Source organism: Somniosus microcephalus, unplaced genomic scaffold (assembly GCF_052327205.1).
Source record: "Somniosus microcephalus isolate GS21.2 unplaced genomic scaffold, FLI_Smic_1.0 unresolved_chr1, whole genome shotgun sequence".
NCBI classification, from domain to species: Eukaryota; Metazoa; Chordata; class Chondrichthyes; order Squaliformes; family Somniosidae; genus Somniosus; species Somniosus microcephalus.
Window position 1 is genome coordinate 80,316,175 of NW_028225179.1, and position 17,240 is coordinate 80,333,414.

The window sequence follows — 17,240 nt, forward strand, 5'->3', positions numbered from 1 at the left end:
AGGAACTTCTCCCCCTCCCTGATGTGTCGCAGTATCTGAAGCTCGGTCTCGAGCTCTTTAACATGGAGCTTGAGTTCCTCTCGCAGCAAACACTTATCGCAAATGTAATCACCGTGAGCCTCAATGGGGTCCACCAGCTCCCACATTTCGCAACAGTGACACATCACCTGTTCACCCATATCTATGCAAAGAGCGTACAAAAGTGCAAAGAATAGTGTGGATTCAGCGAACTGGGAGAGAGATAAAGAACAGCAAAGGAAGACATAGAAGATAGTAAGAGCTGCAAACAGGAATATGAAAAGAACCTTTCTAACCTACAAGATGCTCTGGTCAGACTGCCCATCACATCGCAGCCTCTAACCTGATTCAATCTCGGGCACGGCTTTGGTGCAGTTGCTTGCTAATTATCAGCGACTGTGGTTATTCATTGACCTCCTCATTCCCCCACAGATGGGACATTCCGAGTGACTCCAGGGTCTCCAGAGGGAACAAATCTCGGTATGATTGTTGGAATTGTGATTGGGGTCGTCGCCCTGATTGCTCTCGTTGTCGGTGCCGTTGTGTGGAAGAGGAGAGGTAGGAAATGAGAGCAGGGTCTGTCACTCTCTGGTATGAGCAGTTAAATGTTACAGCACGGAGTCCAGTGATGTACGGAGGGCGAGGGGTGGGGGCTGTGCCAGGGAGTGTGGGGGGGGGGGGGCTGTGGTGGGGGAGCTGTTCATGGCTGAAGCTCTGTCTGTCTGTTTCTGTCTCTTGTTGGAGAAGAGAAGAAATCTGGTTACAGCCCAGCAAACCGTAAGTGTGCAAATTGTACAAGGATGTGTCTGTCTCCGTCTGCCTGTCTGTCCGTCCGTCTGTGTCTCTGTTGCCATGTTCTAAAATAGCTCTTTGACAGAAATCTTTTCTTTCCACAGCTGCTGAAAGAGGAGAATCATCCTCGAACTCGTCAGCCCAGGCCTGAGGTACGAAGTCACTCACTGGAGTTTAACAGCAGCTGAACTCGCACCACACCAGGTTCGCACCACACCAGTTTCACCCCTCGCCCCTGTGCTCGCCGACCCCTCGCCCCTGTGCTCGCCGACCCCTCGCCCCTGTGCTCGCCGACCCCTCGCCCCTGTGCTCGCCGACCCCTCGCCCCTGTGCTCGCCGACCCCTCGCCCCTGTGCTCGCCGACCCCTCGCCCCTGTGCTCGCCGACCCCTCGCCCCTGTGCTCGCCGACCCCTCGCCCCTGTGCTCGCCGACCCCTCGCCCCTGTGCTCGCCGACCCCTCGCCCCTGTGCTCGCCGACCCCTCGCCCCTGTGCGCGCCGACCCCTCGCCCCTGTGCTCGCCGACCCCTCGCCCCTGTGCGCGCCGACCCCTCGCCCCTGTGCTCGCCGACCCCTCGCCCCTGTGCTCGCCGACCCCTCGCCCCTGTGCGCGCCGACCCCTCGCCCCTGTGCGCGCCGACCCCTCGCCCCTGTGCGCGCCGACCCCTCGCCCCTGTGCGCGCCGACCCCTCGCCCCTGTGCTCGCCGACCCCTCGCCCCTGTGCGCGCCGACCCCTCGCCCCTGTGCGCGCCGACCCCTCGCCCCTGTGCGCGCCGACCCCTCGCCCCTGTGCTCGCCGACCCCTCGCCCCTGTGCTCGCCGGCCCCTCGCCCCTGTGCGCGCCGACCCCTCGCCCCTGTGCGCGCCGACCCCTCGCCCCTGTGCGCACCGACCCCTCGCCCCTGTGCGCGCCGACCCCTCGCCCCTGTGCGCGCCGACCCCTCGCCCCTGTGCGCGCCGACCCCTCGCCCCTGTGCGCGCCGACCCCTCGCCCCTGTGCGCGCCGACCCCTCGCCCCTGTGCGCGCCGACCCCTCGCCCCTGTGCTCGCCGGCCCCTCGCCCCTGTGCGCGCCGACCCCTCGCCCCTGTGCGCGCCGACCCCTCGCCCCTGTGCGCGCCGACCCCTCGCCCCTCCGCCCCCGTATTTGAAAATTCTCATCCTTGTTTTCAAATCCCTCCCTGGCCTCGTTCCTCACTATCTCTGTAACCTCCTCCAACCCTATAACCCTCTGAGATCTCTGCGCTCCTCCAATTCTGGCCTCTCTCTTCAACATCCCTCGATTTTTAATCACTCCACCATTGGCAGCCATGCTTTCAGCTGTCTGTCCTAAATTCTGGAATTCCCTCCCTGAACCTCTCCGCCTCTCTACATCTCTCTCCTCCTTTAAGGTGCTCCTTAAAACCTTCCTCTTTGACCAAGCTTTTGGTCATCTGCCCTAATATCTCCTTATGTGGCTCTGTGTTAAATGTTTTTATTGATATCGCTCTTGTTAATCGCCCTGGGACGGATTGCTACGTTAAAGGCGCTATATAAATGCAAGTTGTTGCTGTTGTTTATTTCTGGAGGGATAGAATTGAAAAGTAGAGAAGTTATGCTAAACTTGTATCAAACCTTGCTTAGACCACACGTGGAGATTCTGGTCGCCATATTGTGAAAAGGATATAGAGGCACTGGAGAGGCTGCAGAGAAGATCCCAGAACTGCGAGGTTATAATATCAGGAAAGGATGAACAGGCTGGCTCTCTTCTCTTAAAGAGAAGGCTGAGGAGTCGATGCACTGAGTTGAACTTATACGAAGTAGGCTTTTATTGACGAAGAACTGGAGCATGCCTCTGCTAGTGGATCCATCCTAAGAGCTCCCGGGGGAAGGGTGGTGAGTCACCTTTATACTCGGGCTTAGGGGTGGAGCCAGGGGCGGAGACATGCCCGGACTTGTACAGAGTTAAGCGGTTTACCACACAGACATGTACAGAGTTAACAGTGGTTTACCACATTCACCCCTCGTTTAAAAAAGGGTCCGGCGGGGTGAAGTGTTTCAAAAGTTCGTATACGAAAGTCTCTCCGGGGGTCTTGTCTGCCGTAATGATCTTCGTGGTGCCGGTTGTGGCGGTTCTTTGCCCGCGGCCGCTTCTCGCGTGGGACGGAGCACTGGCGTGTCGTCCTCTCGGGGTAGGGATGGCACCGGCATGTCGTCAGTTCGTGGTAGACACCCCGGTGGTGGGTAGTGGTGGAGGTAGTGGATGGTGATCGATGGTGTTTCGGGTGGTACCTGAGGGTGCGAGGTCTCGAATTGAGACTGTGTCCTCCCGCCCGTCAGGAACGCCACGTAGGCGTACTGTGGGTTGGCGTGGAGGTGGTGAACCTTTTCGACCAGGGGGTCCGTCTTATGGCTCCTCACGTGTTTCCTGAGCAGGACGGGTCCCGGAGACGTCAGCCATGGCGGTAGTGATGTCCCCGAGGTGGATTTCCTGGGGAAGACGAACATCTTCTCGTGAGGGGTGGCGTTTGTGGCAGTACAGAGCAGTGATCGTATGGAGTGGAGCGCATCGGGGAGGACATCTTGCCAGCGGGAGATTGGGAGGCCCTTGGATTTTTAGGGCGAGCATGGCGGTCTTCCACACCGTTGCGTTCTCCATCTCTACCTGTCCGTTACCCCGGGGGTTGTAGCTGGTAGTCCTGCTTGTGGCTATGCCCTTCTCGAGCAGGTACTGGCGCAGCTCGTCGCTCATGAACAACGAGCCCCTGACGCTGTGGATGTAATTGGGGAAGCCAAATATGGCGAACAGGTTGTTGAGGCACCTGATGACTGTGGCGCTGGTCATGTCCGGGCAGGGGATGGCGAAGGGGAAACGGGAGTACTCGTCAATAATATTGAGGAAGTACGTGTTGCGGTCAGAGGAGGGAAGGGGCCCCTTGAAATCGACGGAGACGTTCGAAGGGGCGGGTGGCTTTAATCAGGTGTGCCCTGTCTGGCCTATAAAAATGCGGTTTGCATTCGGCGCAGACCTGGCAGTTCCTGGTCATGGTCCTGACCTCCTCGATGGAGTAAGGCAGGTTGCGAGCTTTAATAAGGTGGAAGAACCTGGTGACCCCCGGGTGGCAGAGATCATTCTGGAGGGTCCGTAGTCTATCGACTTGTGCGTTGGCTCATGTCCCACGGGATAGGGCGTCTGGGGGCTCATTAAGTTTCCCGGGCCGGCATAAGATATCGTAGTTGTAGGTGGATAACTCGATCCTCCACCGCAATATCTTATCATTTTTGATTTTCCCCCTTTGTCTGTTGTTAAACATAAATGCTACTGACCGTTGGTCAGTGAGCAGGGTGAAACGTTTACCGGCCAGGTAATGCCTCCAGTGCCGTACAGCCTCCACTATCGCCTGGGCCTCCTTCTCGACTGAGGAGTGTCGAATTTCAGGGCCCTGGAGGGTCCGTGAAAAGAAGGCCACGGGTCTCCCCGCCTGGTTAAGGGTTGCGGCTAGGGCGAAGTCGGATGCATCGCTCTCCACTTGGAAAGGGATGGACTCATCCACTGCGTGCATTGTGGCCTTCGCAATGTCCTCTTTTATGAGGGTGAAGGCCGCACGGGCCTCTGCCGTCAGGGAGAAGGAGGTTGACTTGATGAGGGGCCGGGCTTTGTCTGCATAGTTGGGCACCCACTGGGCGTAGTAAGAGAAGAACCCTAGGCATCTCTTCAGGGCTTTTAGGCAGTGGGGGGGGGGTAGTTCCAGGAGGGGGCGCGTTCGGTCGGGGCCAATGACTCCGTTTTCCACCACGCAGCCAAGAATAGCGAGGCGCGCAGTGCGGAACATTTTTTCTCTGTTGTATGTCAGATTCAGCCGTTGGGCCGTACGGAGGAATTTTTCTAGGTTGGCGTCGTGGTCCTGCCGGTCATGGCCGCAGATGGTGACGTTGTCTAGATAGGGGAAGGTGGCCTGCAGCGCGTTCTGGTCAACCATCTGGTCCATCTCCCTTTGGAAGACCGAGACCCCGTTGGTGACGCCGAAGGGGACTCGGAGGAAGTGGTAGAGGCGACCGTCAGCCTCGAAGGCCGTGTACTGGCGGTCCTCAGGCCTGATGGGGAGCTGGTGGTATGCCGACTTCAGATCAGTCGTCGAGCATACCCGGTATTGTGCTATCTGGTTGACCATGTCAGATATGCGGGGAAGTGGGTATGCGTCTAATTGCGTGTATCGATTGATCGTCTGGCTGTAATCAATAACCAGGTGCTGTTTTTCGCCGGTCTTTACTACCACCACTTGGGCTCGCCATGGGCTGGTGCTGCCCTCGATAATCCCTTCCCTCAGGAGTCTTTCTACTTCTGATTTAATAAAGCTCCTATCCCCGGCACTGTACCGCCTGCTTTTAGTAGCAATTGGCTTGCAGTCTTTGGCGAGGTTAGCGAACAACGGGGGGGTTTTGACCTTCAGGGTGGACAGGCTGCATACTTTGCGCGGCGCCGTGTTTAAATTCTGTCGGCTGCAGACTGTAAGTGGGGGCAGGGGCCCGCCATATGCCATCGTGACGCTCTCCAGATGGCACTGGAAGTCTAATCCTAGCAGTACGGGAGCGCAGAGCTGTGGCAGGACGAGGAATTTTAAATCTCTGTACTCCACGCCGTTCACTGTCAGTCGCTACACAGTAGCCGCCGACGTTCGCCGTATGGGACTTTGAGGCCATAAAGACCTGGTGGCGTGTGTGCATAACCGATAGGGAGTAGCGTCGCACCGTGTCGGGGTGGATGAAGCTGTCCATGCTTCCGCAGTCGAAAAGGCAATTTGTGGCATGGCCATTTACTTTTACGTTCATCATGGACCTGGCTAGTTGATGGGGCCTAGATTGGTCCAGGGTGATGGTGTGAGGGTGCCAGTCAGTTTCTTTTTGTAACCTCTAGATGGCACCTTCACTGTGTTCCTTTTGTTAATTGTTTCTTGTTCTTTGGTGTTAGTTTTTAATCAGCCTGTTAGCTGTTTATGGGTGGCACCTGGTTTTCTTGGTATATAAGTTCTGTTGTTGTTTCACTCATTGCTCAGTCCTCACTAGGGTGAACCAGGGAGTTAGTCTTGACAATGTTCTTTGTCTTGACTAGGTTCTCTGTGTGACTAGCCTTTCCTCTATGGCAGCTTGCCTTCACAAGCTGGCTGCCATAGTTCTCTTGAGCTATGTATCTAAGTCTGTGTTCTAGTTCTCTCGAGTTATGTATCTAAGTCTGTGTTCTAGTTCTCTCGAGTTATGTATCTAAGTCTGTGTTCTAGTTCTCTCGAGTTATGTATCTAAGTCTGTGTTCTAGTTCTCTCGAGCTATGTATCTAAGTTTGTGTTCTTGTCTCTGGATTTAAGATGTATTTAAGTCTTGTTCTGTTGAGCTGCTTGTCTTGGTAAGGTGCTGTTTGGACTAGCGTGTTGCTATGTGGGAGCCGTTGGGATCTTGTCTTGAGCCTTGCATTGATAAGCCGATTACCCTCGGGGTAGCTTGTCTGGAGTTGTGCCTCGGCAAGCCGGTTGCCCCTTGTGGTAGCTTGTCGCAAGCTCAGTATAGACAAGTGGGCTTCCTCATGGAAGCTGTCCTGAGTTCCTATCTTGACTAGCCGTCTTGTAACTTGTCTCTAGTTCTCTTGTCTCTAGTTCTTATGTATATTGCTGTGTCCCTTGTGTTAATCTGGTTATGTGTAAATCTAGTAAAGTTCAAACAAAGTACTGTATATTTGTCTCTTGTCTGGTTTCTGCACTTGGGTCCAGAACCTACCTCGCCCGGAGAGCACGGCCTCGTATTTATACGGCCCCGTGGCTCCCCAACCCTGACAGATGGAGGCCATCGTCGAGGTCGGTGGGTCGCTGTAGTATTCGCCCGCGCCGGGGGCCTGGTCCTGAAATGGTGTCCAAGTTGGCGGCTCCCCCTCGGCTGGTGGTGCCCAAAATGGCGGCCCGCACGGCTCACACGTGGTTGGTGGGGTCCAAAATGGCGGCCTGTACGGTTCACACGCGGCGCTGCTGGAATTGGGGGTCGATTTCGCCCTGCACACTCTCGCGTAGTGGCCTTTCTTGCCGCATTTGGAGCAGGTCGCGTCCTTTGCTGGGCATTGCTGTCTGGGGTGCTTGGCCTGGCCGCAGAAGTAGCATTTCTGGCCTCTGGTCATTGCAGCTGTAGTTGGGCTGCTGGCGGCTTGTGGCCTTACCGGGTCCCAAGATGGCTGCTCCCGTGGCACCCACGTGGCCATCCGGTCGGAGGTAGGCGTCCATGTTCTGGAGGGCCACGTCTAACGAGTTAGCGAGGGCCACCGTCTTCTGCAGGTCGAGCCCCCTCTGTTCCAGCAGCCTCTGCCGAGTATAGTTGGACCTGATGCCGGCTACGTAGGCGTCTCGGATCAGGTCTTCCGTGCATTCCTTGGCCGTCACCGCTTTGCAATTACAGTCCCGGCCGAGGACTCTGTGCCAGTAAATATTCGGCACCCGATTCCCCGGGGCGCTGTTTTTGGGTAGCCAGGAGGTGTCTGGCGTAGACCTCGTTAACAGGCCTCACGTATTGTTCCTTTAGCGTCGCGATGGCGGCCGCGTAAGTTGTGGCGTCTCGGATAATCAAGTAGACTCGGTGGCTCACCCGTGAGTTCAAGACAAGCCGTTTCGCGTCATCTGTAGTGCCGGAGGCCTCCAGGAAGGCTTCGAAACAGCTCAGCCAGTGTTCAAAGTTATTGGCTGCATCTGCTGCTTGAGGATCCAGGTCTAAACGTTCCGGCTTCAAGATTTGCTCCATGTCGAAAATTAGTCAATAAAATTGATGCACTATCAACAACACCAAAGACTACGAGTTGAACTTATACGAAGTAGGCTTTTATTGACTTAAGAACTGGAGCATGCCTCTGCTAGTGGATCCATCCTAAGAGCTCCCAGGGGAAGGGTGGTGAGTCACCTTTATACCCGGGCTCAGGGGTGGAGCCAGGGGCGGAGACATGCCCGGACTTGTACAGAGTTAACAGTGGTTTACCACACAGACATGTACAGGGTTAACAGTGGTTTACCACAGGAGTGACCTACTAGAGGTCTTTACTCTATCAAAACCTTTCATAATTTTAGACAGAGAGTGTTTCCACTTTTGGGGAAGAGTAAAACTCGAAGCCACCAATACAAGATAGTCACCAAGAAATCAAAGGGAATTCAGAAGAAGCTTCTTTACCCAGAGTGGTGAGAATGTGGAACTCGCTACCACAGGGAGTGGTTGAGGCAAATGGTTTAGATGCATTTAAGGGGCGGTTAGATAAGCTTATGAGGGAGAAGGGAATAGAGGGATATGCTGATAGAGTTAGATGAGGAAAGACTGGAGGAGGCTCGAGTGGAGCATAAACGCCAGCATAGACTGGTTGGGCCGAATGGCCTGTTTCTGTGCTGTATATCCTGTGTAAACAGCAGGAACTGTGGGCTCAGGGTATCGGGAGGGGCTGTACTGAGTTTCGTCACTGGCTCGCTGCTTTTTCACTTGACGTTTGTGTAGATTTCTCACTCAATGAAAGCTGAGCTCCATGAGAGAGTCTGTAAAAGACACAACCTCCAGTGACGAGGGGGAATAACTCTTCCAGTCATGGTCTAGCATTGATCAACTATGGTTTAATAATACACAGGAGATCTGTCAATAGAAGCTTGTTTTGTGGCAAGGAACATAGAATCATAGAAAGTTACAGCACGGAAGGAGGCCATTTTGGCTCATTGTGTCCGCGCCGGCCAACAAAGAGCTATCCAGCCTAATCCCACTTCCCAGCTCTTGGTCCGTAGCCCTGCAGGTTCGTGCATCCCAAGTGCACATCCAAGTACTTTTTAAATGTGGTTAGGGTTCCTGCCTCTACCACCCTTTCAGGCAGTGAGTTCCAAACCCCCACAATCCTCTGGGTGAAGAACATAGAAACATAGAAGGTAGGAGCAGGAGTAGGCCATTCGGCCCCTCGAGCCTGTTCTGCCATTCAATGAGATCATGGCTGATCATCCAAATTCAGTATCTGTCCCTCCTTTCTCCCCATATCCCTTGATCCCTTTAGCCTTAAGAAATATATCTAACTCCTTCTTGAATATATTTAATGAATTGGCCTCAACTGTCTTCTGTGGTAGAGAATTCCACAGGTTCACCACTCTCTGGGTGAAGAAATTCCTCCTCATCTCAGTCTTAAATGGCTTACCCCTTATCCTTAGACTGTGACCCCTGGTTCTGGACTCCCCTGCCATCAGGAACATCCTGCATCTAGTCTGTCTAGTCCTGTTAGAATTTTATAAGTTTCAATGAGATCCCCTCTCATTCTTCTAAACTCTAGTGAATATAAGCCTAATCGACTCAATCTCTCTTCATATGTCATTCCTGCCATCCCCGGTATCAGTCTGGTGAATCTTCACTGCACTCCCTCCATGGCAAGAACATCCTTCCTCAGATAAGGTGACCAAAACTGCACATAATACTCAAGGTGTGGCCTCACCAAGGCCCTGTACAACTGCAGCAAGACATCCTTGCTCCTGTACTCGAATCCTCTCGCTATGAAGGCCAACATACCATTTGCCGCCTTAACCGCCTGCTGCACCTGCATGCTTACCTTCAGCGACTGGTGCACAAGGACACCCAGGTCTCATTGCACTTCCCCTTTTCCCAATTTATTGCCGTTAAGATAATAATGTGCCTTCCTCGTTTTGCCACCAAAGTGGATAACCTTGCATTTATCCACATTGGGCAGATGCATGGCAGATGCAGTATAATCACCCAACCTGTCCAAATCATACTGGAGTTTCTCTGCATCCTCCTCACAGCACACATGCCCACCCAGCTTTGTGTCGTCTCCAAACTTGGAGATACTACATCTAGTTCCCTCATCTAGATCATTAATATATATTGTTAATAACTGGGGTCCCTGCGGTACCCCACTAGTCACTGCCTGTCACTCTTAAAAAGAGCTGTTTATTCCAACTCTTTGCTTCCTGTCTGCCAACCAGTTCTCTATCCAAGTCACTAGCTTACCCCAATCCCATGTGCTTTAACTTTACACGGTAATCTCTTATGCGGGACCTTATCGAAACCCTTCTGAAAGTCCAAATACACCACATCCACTGGTTCTCCCTTATCTATTCTACCAGTTACATCCTCAAACAATTCCAGTAGATTAGCCAAGTACGATTTACCTTTTGTAAATCCATGTTGACTTTGTCCGATCCTGTCACTGTTTTCCAAGTGCTCTGCTATTACATCTTTTATAATGGACTCTAGCATTTTCCCCACTACTGATGTCAGGCTTACCGCTCTGTAATTCCCTGTTTTCTCTCCCACCTTTTTTTGAATAGTGGGGTTACATTAGCTACCCTCCAATTCATGGGAACTGTTCCAGAGTCTATAGAATTTTGGAAGATGACCAGCAATGCAGGTACTATTTCTAGGACCAGAGAACACATACTTGGAGCCAGGATGGGATTGGCGGATTCAAAGAATAATGCAGGGAAAGCCAGAAACAAGCAGTGACGGTGGATCCAAGGAGACTGTGGGCCCACCGAGGTTGCTCACCGTGGAAGAATCATAGAATGGTTACAGCACAGAAGGAGGCTAGTCGGCCCGTCGAGCCCATGCCGGCTCTCTGCAAGAGCACTTCAGCTAGTCCCACTCACACAGAATCACAGAAACCCCACAGTGCAGATAGAGGCCATTTTGGCCCATCGAGCCTGCACCGACACATACCCCACCCGATCCCCGTAACCCCTACACCAACACATATCCCGCCCTATCCCTGTAACCCCATGTATTTAATCCCCCTAACACTCAGGGTCAATTTATCATAGCCAATCAACCTAACCTGCACATCTTTGGACTGTGGGAGGAAACCGGAGCACCCGGAGGAAACCCACGCAAACACGGGGAAAATGTGCAAACTCCACACAGACAGGAGGCCGAATTCGAACCCGGGTCCCTGGCGCTGTGAGGCAACAGTGCTAACCACTATGCCACCGTGCCACCCCCCTGCCCTTTCCCCGTAGCCCTGCAAATTTATTTCCTTCAGGTATTTATCCAATTCCCTTTTGAAAGCCACAATTGAATCTACCTCCACCACCCTTTCAGGCAGTGCATTCCAGATCCTAACCACTCGCTGCATAAAAAAGTAAATACCTCACGTCGCCTTTGGTTCTTTTGCCGATCACCTTAAATCTGTGTCCTCTTGTTCTCGACCCTTATGCCAATGGGGAACAGTTTCTATCTACTGTCTCGACCCCTCATGATTTTGAACACCTCTATCAAATCTCCTCTCAATCTTCTCTGCTCTAAGGAGAACAATCTCAGCTTCTCCAGTCTATCCACGTAACTGAAGTCCCTCATCCCTGGAACCATTCTTGTAAATCTTTTCTGCACCCTCTCTAAAGCCTTCACATCCTTCCTAAAGTGAGGTGGCCAGAATTAGACACAATACTCCAGTTGAGGCCGAACCAGTGTTTTATAAAGGTTCATCATAACTTCCTTGCTTTTGTACTCTATGCCTCTATTTATGAAGCCCAGGATCCTGGATGCTGTTTTAAGCTCTTTCTCAACCTGCCCTGCCACCTTCAATGATTTATGTACATATACCCCCAGGTCTTTCTGTTCATGCACCCTCTTTAGGGTTGAACCCTTTAGTTTATATCGCCTCTCCTCATTCTTCCTACCAAAATGTATCACTGACCAGCCTATTACGTGGCTCTTTATCAAACGCCTTTTGGAAGTCCATGTATACGACGTCAAATGCATTGCCCTCATCAACCCTCTGTTACCCCATCAAAAAACTCAATCTAGTTAGTTAAACACAATTTGCCTTTAACAAATCCGTGCAGGCTTTCATTCATTAATCCATACTTGTCCAAGTGACTGTTAACTTTGTCCCTGATTATCGTTTCTAAAAGCTTCCCCACTACTGAGGTTAAACTGACTGGCCTGTCGTTGCTGGATTTATCATTTCACCCTTTTTTGAACAAGAGTGAAACATTTTCAATAACAACAGAAAACACTGGAAAAACTCAGCAGACCAGGCAACATCTGTGTGGAGAGAGAAACGGGGTCAACGTTTCAGGTCAAAACCCTTCTTCAGAACTGAGAAACAAGCAGGAAATGAAACCGATTAAAAGGCCAGTTTGGGGGCTGGGAAATGGAGGAGGGGATGAAAGAACAAAAGGGAGGTCTGAGAGGTGAAGAGACATTCAAGACGAGACGAGACGTGATGGTAATAGGACAGGTAAAGAGACAAAGGATGGCTCGAGATGAAGTGTGAAATGTGCTGGCAGAATGAGAGACAGCTGCCATGTGGGAGAGAGAGAAAGGAAAAGGCACAAACCAAAGGTGTGGATAAAAATATAATAAGGGTCGAGGTTATGATCTGAAATTGTTGAACTCGATATTGTAAGGGGTTTTGTCTCCTGGGATTGCAGAGGTTTCTCTCTCTAGAGGCCTCTCTCTCCCTCTTGCACAATAAAACTTTGAGTGGTTCGACCCACTCACCCCTTAGGTTCTAGACACTGGACTTAGGTGCAGGAACTACAATGCAGAGAATACTCTTATAGACCAAGTTTAATGAAACAAAATGAAATTTTATTGCATAAGGAAAAAAACAATCAAATGCAAATAAGAGGGTACGTGGGAGGGAAAAACACAAATCAAAATACAGTACTAACTAGAATAGATACAGGCATATTATACTTTATGAAGATCATCATGAAATGGGGAAACACACGGAACATCGAGGGACAACTCATGTTAATTATACCCAAAATGACCACCCCCTTTAACCTATCTCGATCCGATTATGAAGGGCCAGAAACATGCTCACCAATCCAGCTAGGAATTGCAAGGTTTTGAAACAGGTCTGCGTTTTGATCCTTTCAGGCATCCTGTTTCCTCGTGGTCAGTGCTGCGGGCTGCGAGTTGCGACACACCGTCTCTTCCTCGAGGTGAAGGTCACGGACAGGCTGGATCTCGGCGGGCCTGGATGTCGATGTGTGGGGACGAGACCATCTGCTTGACCACCATTGGAAGCCTCTAGCCGGCTTTCATATAGGTTTCTTCTGTCGTTTTGTGCCTCTTTGTCTCATCAAACGGCCCGGGGTTTGTCGACGATCTCCCGATAGTTACCCCGGGGCGAGATGTAGACTCGAATCGCCTTCTTGGTCTCCCTTTCTGCTCGCTATCGATCTCCTCGCTACCGATGGCTATAGCTTCTCTTCGCTATGGCTGGCCCCCTTCTCGCTACCGATCCCTCTGGCTTCGCTTTCTACCGATGGATCCCGATGGCTGGCTTAGATAGCTACCGATGGCTACCCCGGGGACTTCAATTATACTTCTCAAGAGAAGCCTTATCTCCCGCCTAGATCAAGGTTAGTCTTTAACTTTTGGCGGGCTTGTAGCACAGCGGGGTAGTTATTATGTTTTAAACTACTTTGGGATGGCCGGTAACGGCCATCTCTGGTCTGGAATGACCTTACATTGTTTTAAATGTCTTTTTGATGTCTTGCAACGGTGTTTGATGTTTCCCCCTTTGAATATGAAATTGTTCCCCTTTGTCTGGGTAAACATTTAAATGGCCTTTATCTACAGGCCGATCTGACTGGATCTGCATCCAATCCATATGTATGGGGTACTGTCTGGTTTTGTTTTCTCCAAAACGGCCTTCCAGAACTTACTGTGGACTGAATCCACAAAGGCTGCCTTTGGAACTGCAGGAACCATTTTGAAGTGTCCAAAAGCTAGTCACGGGGTCTGGCGGCCATTTTATGTGTCCCTTTTTCTGGGCTGCTTTTAAAACAGTCTTTTTAAAAGTAAAGGCCTCTTCTGCCATAGACCCGTATAGAAAAAATTTAATTTTGCGGATTCTTACAATATTGAGTCCGGAAGGCTGTAAAGTGCCTAATCGGAACATTTGCAATTCTCCAGTCCTCCAGAAGAGTGCCGATGTGTGTGGGGAACGTGGAGACCAAAGGAGCTGATCGCTTCTTGATTCTGGGTGCAGTACAGTCCAAACAAAGGTGGTACATATTTGGCTACTGAATTTTACAATAAATATTTAATTTTTGTTAAGCTCTGATGAAAATTGTGTTCATTTGTTTTAATAAAGTGAATAAAAATGGAACTGCTCTGTGTGTCTGTGGTTGAGTTTCTTGCTCCATTTAATAGTTTATTTAAGCCCAGCCTCACAGGGTTAATGAGAAAAGCTCACACTGAGGATTGACTCTGGACTCTGCCTGGTGTGTGGCTCAGAGTTCACCCAGTCAGTAGCTGAGCCCAGGGACAATCCCCAGTCTGCAGTATCCTACCGCAGAACTCATCTCTTCCTCTGGCTATGATTCGTGCACTAATCAGAAAACAGTTTTCCTTCCACCTTTATTTCCAGATGTTAAGCTTCCCATATTAAGGTCATTGAAATAATGTTACTCTTAAAAAAAAAAAAAAAAATACGATTGAACGTAAAACGACAGACAGGCAAAGACCCTCTTGTCCATCCAGCCTATCCCACACAACTGCGACACCCCCACCCCAACCGACACCATGTGAGCTGGGAGAGAAAAAAACATTAAAAACACAGGCCAAACGGCGAAGGGGGGGGGGGGGGAAGGGGAAGAGAGATCTTGGAAATTCCTCTCCGACCGCTGTAGGTGATTAAAATTAGTACAGATCACTCTGGTCCTGATCAGGCCGTGCATTACAAGAAACGTTCCCGCTAATCCGCGCGGCCACACAGCTCTCTGCCGCTCTCACGTAACCCGGGACCAGCTTTTCAAATGTGAGATTTTTTGCATAAGCGAGACTTTGAATAAGAACATAAGAAATAGGAGCAGGAATAGGCCACTTGGCCCGTCAAGCCTGCTCCGCCATTCAATAAGATCATGGCTGATCTTGGGCTCAAAGCCACTTCCCTGCCCATTCCCCATAACCCTTCACTCCCTTATCTTGCAAAAATCTATCTCCCAGCCTCTACGGCTCTCTGAGGCAGAGAATTCCACAGATTTACAACCCTCTGAGAAGAAATTCCTCCTCATCTCAGTTCTAAAACAGCGACATTTTATTCTGAAACTATGCCCCCGAGTTCTAGATTTCCCCACGAGGGGAATCATCCTCTCTGCATCTACCCTGTTGAGCCCCCTCAGTATCTTATGTTTCAATAAGATCACCTCTCATTCTTCTAAATTCCAATGAGTATAGGCCCAGCCTGCTCAACCTTTCTTCATAAGTCAACCCCCTCATCTCTGGAATTAACCGTCTCTGAACTGCCTCCAATGCAAGTATATCCTTCCTTAAATAAGGAGACCAAAACTGTACGCAGTACTCCAGGTGTGGTCTCACCAATACCCTGTACAGTTGTAGCAGGACTTGTATATTCCAACCCCCTTGCAATGAAGGCCAACATTCCATTTGCCTTTTTGATTACTTGCTGTACCTGCATACTAACTTTTTGAGTTTCATGCACAAGGACCCCCAGGTCCCTCTGAACTATAGCATTTTGTAATCTCCATTTAAATAATAATTTGCTTTTTTATTTTTCCTGCCAAAGTGCATAACCTCGCACTTTCCCACATTATACTGCATCTGCCAAATGGGTCGCGCAGCCCCTTAAAGGGACCGTGCACCCCCAGAAAATGAGGGGAACATTGATTACAAGGCAGTTGTTTTTCCACTCCTCCTCTGCGGACTCCATCTGAATACAGGGCCTCGGAGCCTGGTCTCCAACGCTCTCCAGTCCAGGTCTGCACAGCAGCCAATCCCCGAACATTCGGCGATGACTTGAAATCCGTCAGTGGGTTGTCCAGAGTTCCCACATTTGTGTCATTACAGCTTGAACAGAAACTCCCAATCTATTTTTATTTAAAGTGCCAACTGTAACCTCCTGAAATTCGCTGGGACCTGAACCCATTCCTGTGATTCGCTGGAATATACAACACAACATAAGAAATAGGAGCAGGATTAGGCCATTTGGTCCTTCGAGCCTGCCCCACCATTCCATAAGATCATGGCCGATCATTTACATTAACTCCACTTTCCCGCCCCATTCCCATATCCTTTGACATAATATCCAAAAATCTATCGATCTCTGTCTTGAATAAATGCAACATCTGAGCATCCACAGCCCTCTGGGGTAGAGAATTCCAAAGATTCACAAGCCTCTGAAAGAAATTTCTCATCTCACTCCTAAATGACCGATCCCAGATTCTGAGACTGTGACCCCTGGTTCTAGACTCCCCAGACAGGAGACACATCCTACCTGTCAAGCCCTGTAAGAATTTTAAATGAGATCACCTCTCATTCCTCTAAATTCAAGGGAATATAGGCCTAGTCTCCTCAATCTCTCCTCAGGACAATCTCCCCATCCCAGGAATCAGTCTGGTGAACCTTAGTTGCACGGCAGCCAATTTGCACACAGCAAGCTCCCACAAACAGCAATGTGATAATGACCAGATAATCTGTTTTTTAGTGATGTTGATTGTGGAATAAATATTGGCCAGGACACCCTCTTCTTCAAAATAGTGCCATGGGATCTTTTACGTCCACCTGAGGGAGCAGATGGGGCCTCGGTTTAACGCCTTATCCAAGAGACAGCACCTCCAACAGGGCAGCTCTCCCTCAGTACTGCACTGGAGTGTCAGCCTAGATTTTGTACTCAAGTCTGTGGGGGAGGATTTGAATCCACACCTGACACTGAGCCACAGCTGACACTAACTTGCACTATTAACTGCTAACTTACTGCATTGCAGTTTTAAAGATCAAAGTTAAATTCTAAATCTTAAGACTAAATTTTGGTCAGACTTACTCTCCAAATTCTAAACTTCCCACTCAAATAACGTGCGATACGTGGTTACGCTCCATGCTGTAGCTGGGAGATGTTCCCATTCCTTCAATTCACTGGGACCAGATCACATCTTTTAATTTTCTGGGACCAGATCCCATTCCTTTAATTCGCTGGGATCTGATCCCGTTCCTTTGATTAGCTGGGAGCTTTTATAGATATGTGAAGAGAAAAAGATTGGTGAAGTCAAGCGTAGGTCCCTTGCAGTCAGAATCGGGAATTTATAATGGGGAACAAAGAAATGGCAGAACAATTAAATACATACTTTGGTTCTGTCTTCACAAAGGAGGACACAACCTCCCAGAAATGTCGGGGAACATAGGGTCTGATGAAAGGGAGGAACTGATTAAATCAGTATTTGTAGGGAAATGGTGTTAGGGAAATTAATGGTATTGAAGGCTGATAAATCCCCAGGGCTTGATAATCTACATCCTAGGGTACTTAAGGAAGTGGCTCTAGAAATAGTAGATGCATTGCTGATCATCTTCCAACATTCGATGGAATCTGGAACAGTACCCATGGATGGGAGGCTAGCTAATGTTACCCCACTATTCAAAAAAGGTGGTAGAGAGAAAACAGGGAATTACAGACTGGTAAGCCTGACATCGGTAGTGGGGAAAATG

At 50.3% G+C, this 17,240-nt stretch overlaps 1 long non-coding RNA gene across 1 annotated transcript; it reads left to right on the plus strand.

The window, feature by feature from the left end:
• The first annotated feature begins 716 nt into the window (after window positions 1-716).
• Window positions 717-13,912, plus strand: LOC147095524 (uncharacterized). Its single transcript, XR_015074639.1, has 4 exons — window positions 717-795; window positions 915-962; window positions 12,669-13,156; window positions 13,713-13,912. It is a non-coding gene; the product is annotated as an uncharacterized LOC147095524 (long non-coding RNA).
• The last annotated feature ends 3,328 nt before the right edge of the window (window positions 13,913-17,240 follow it).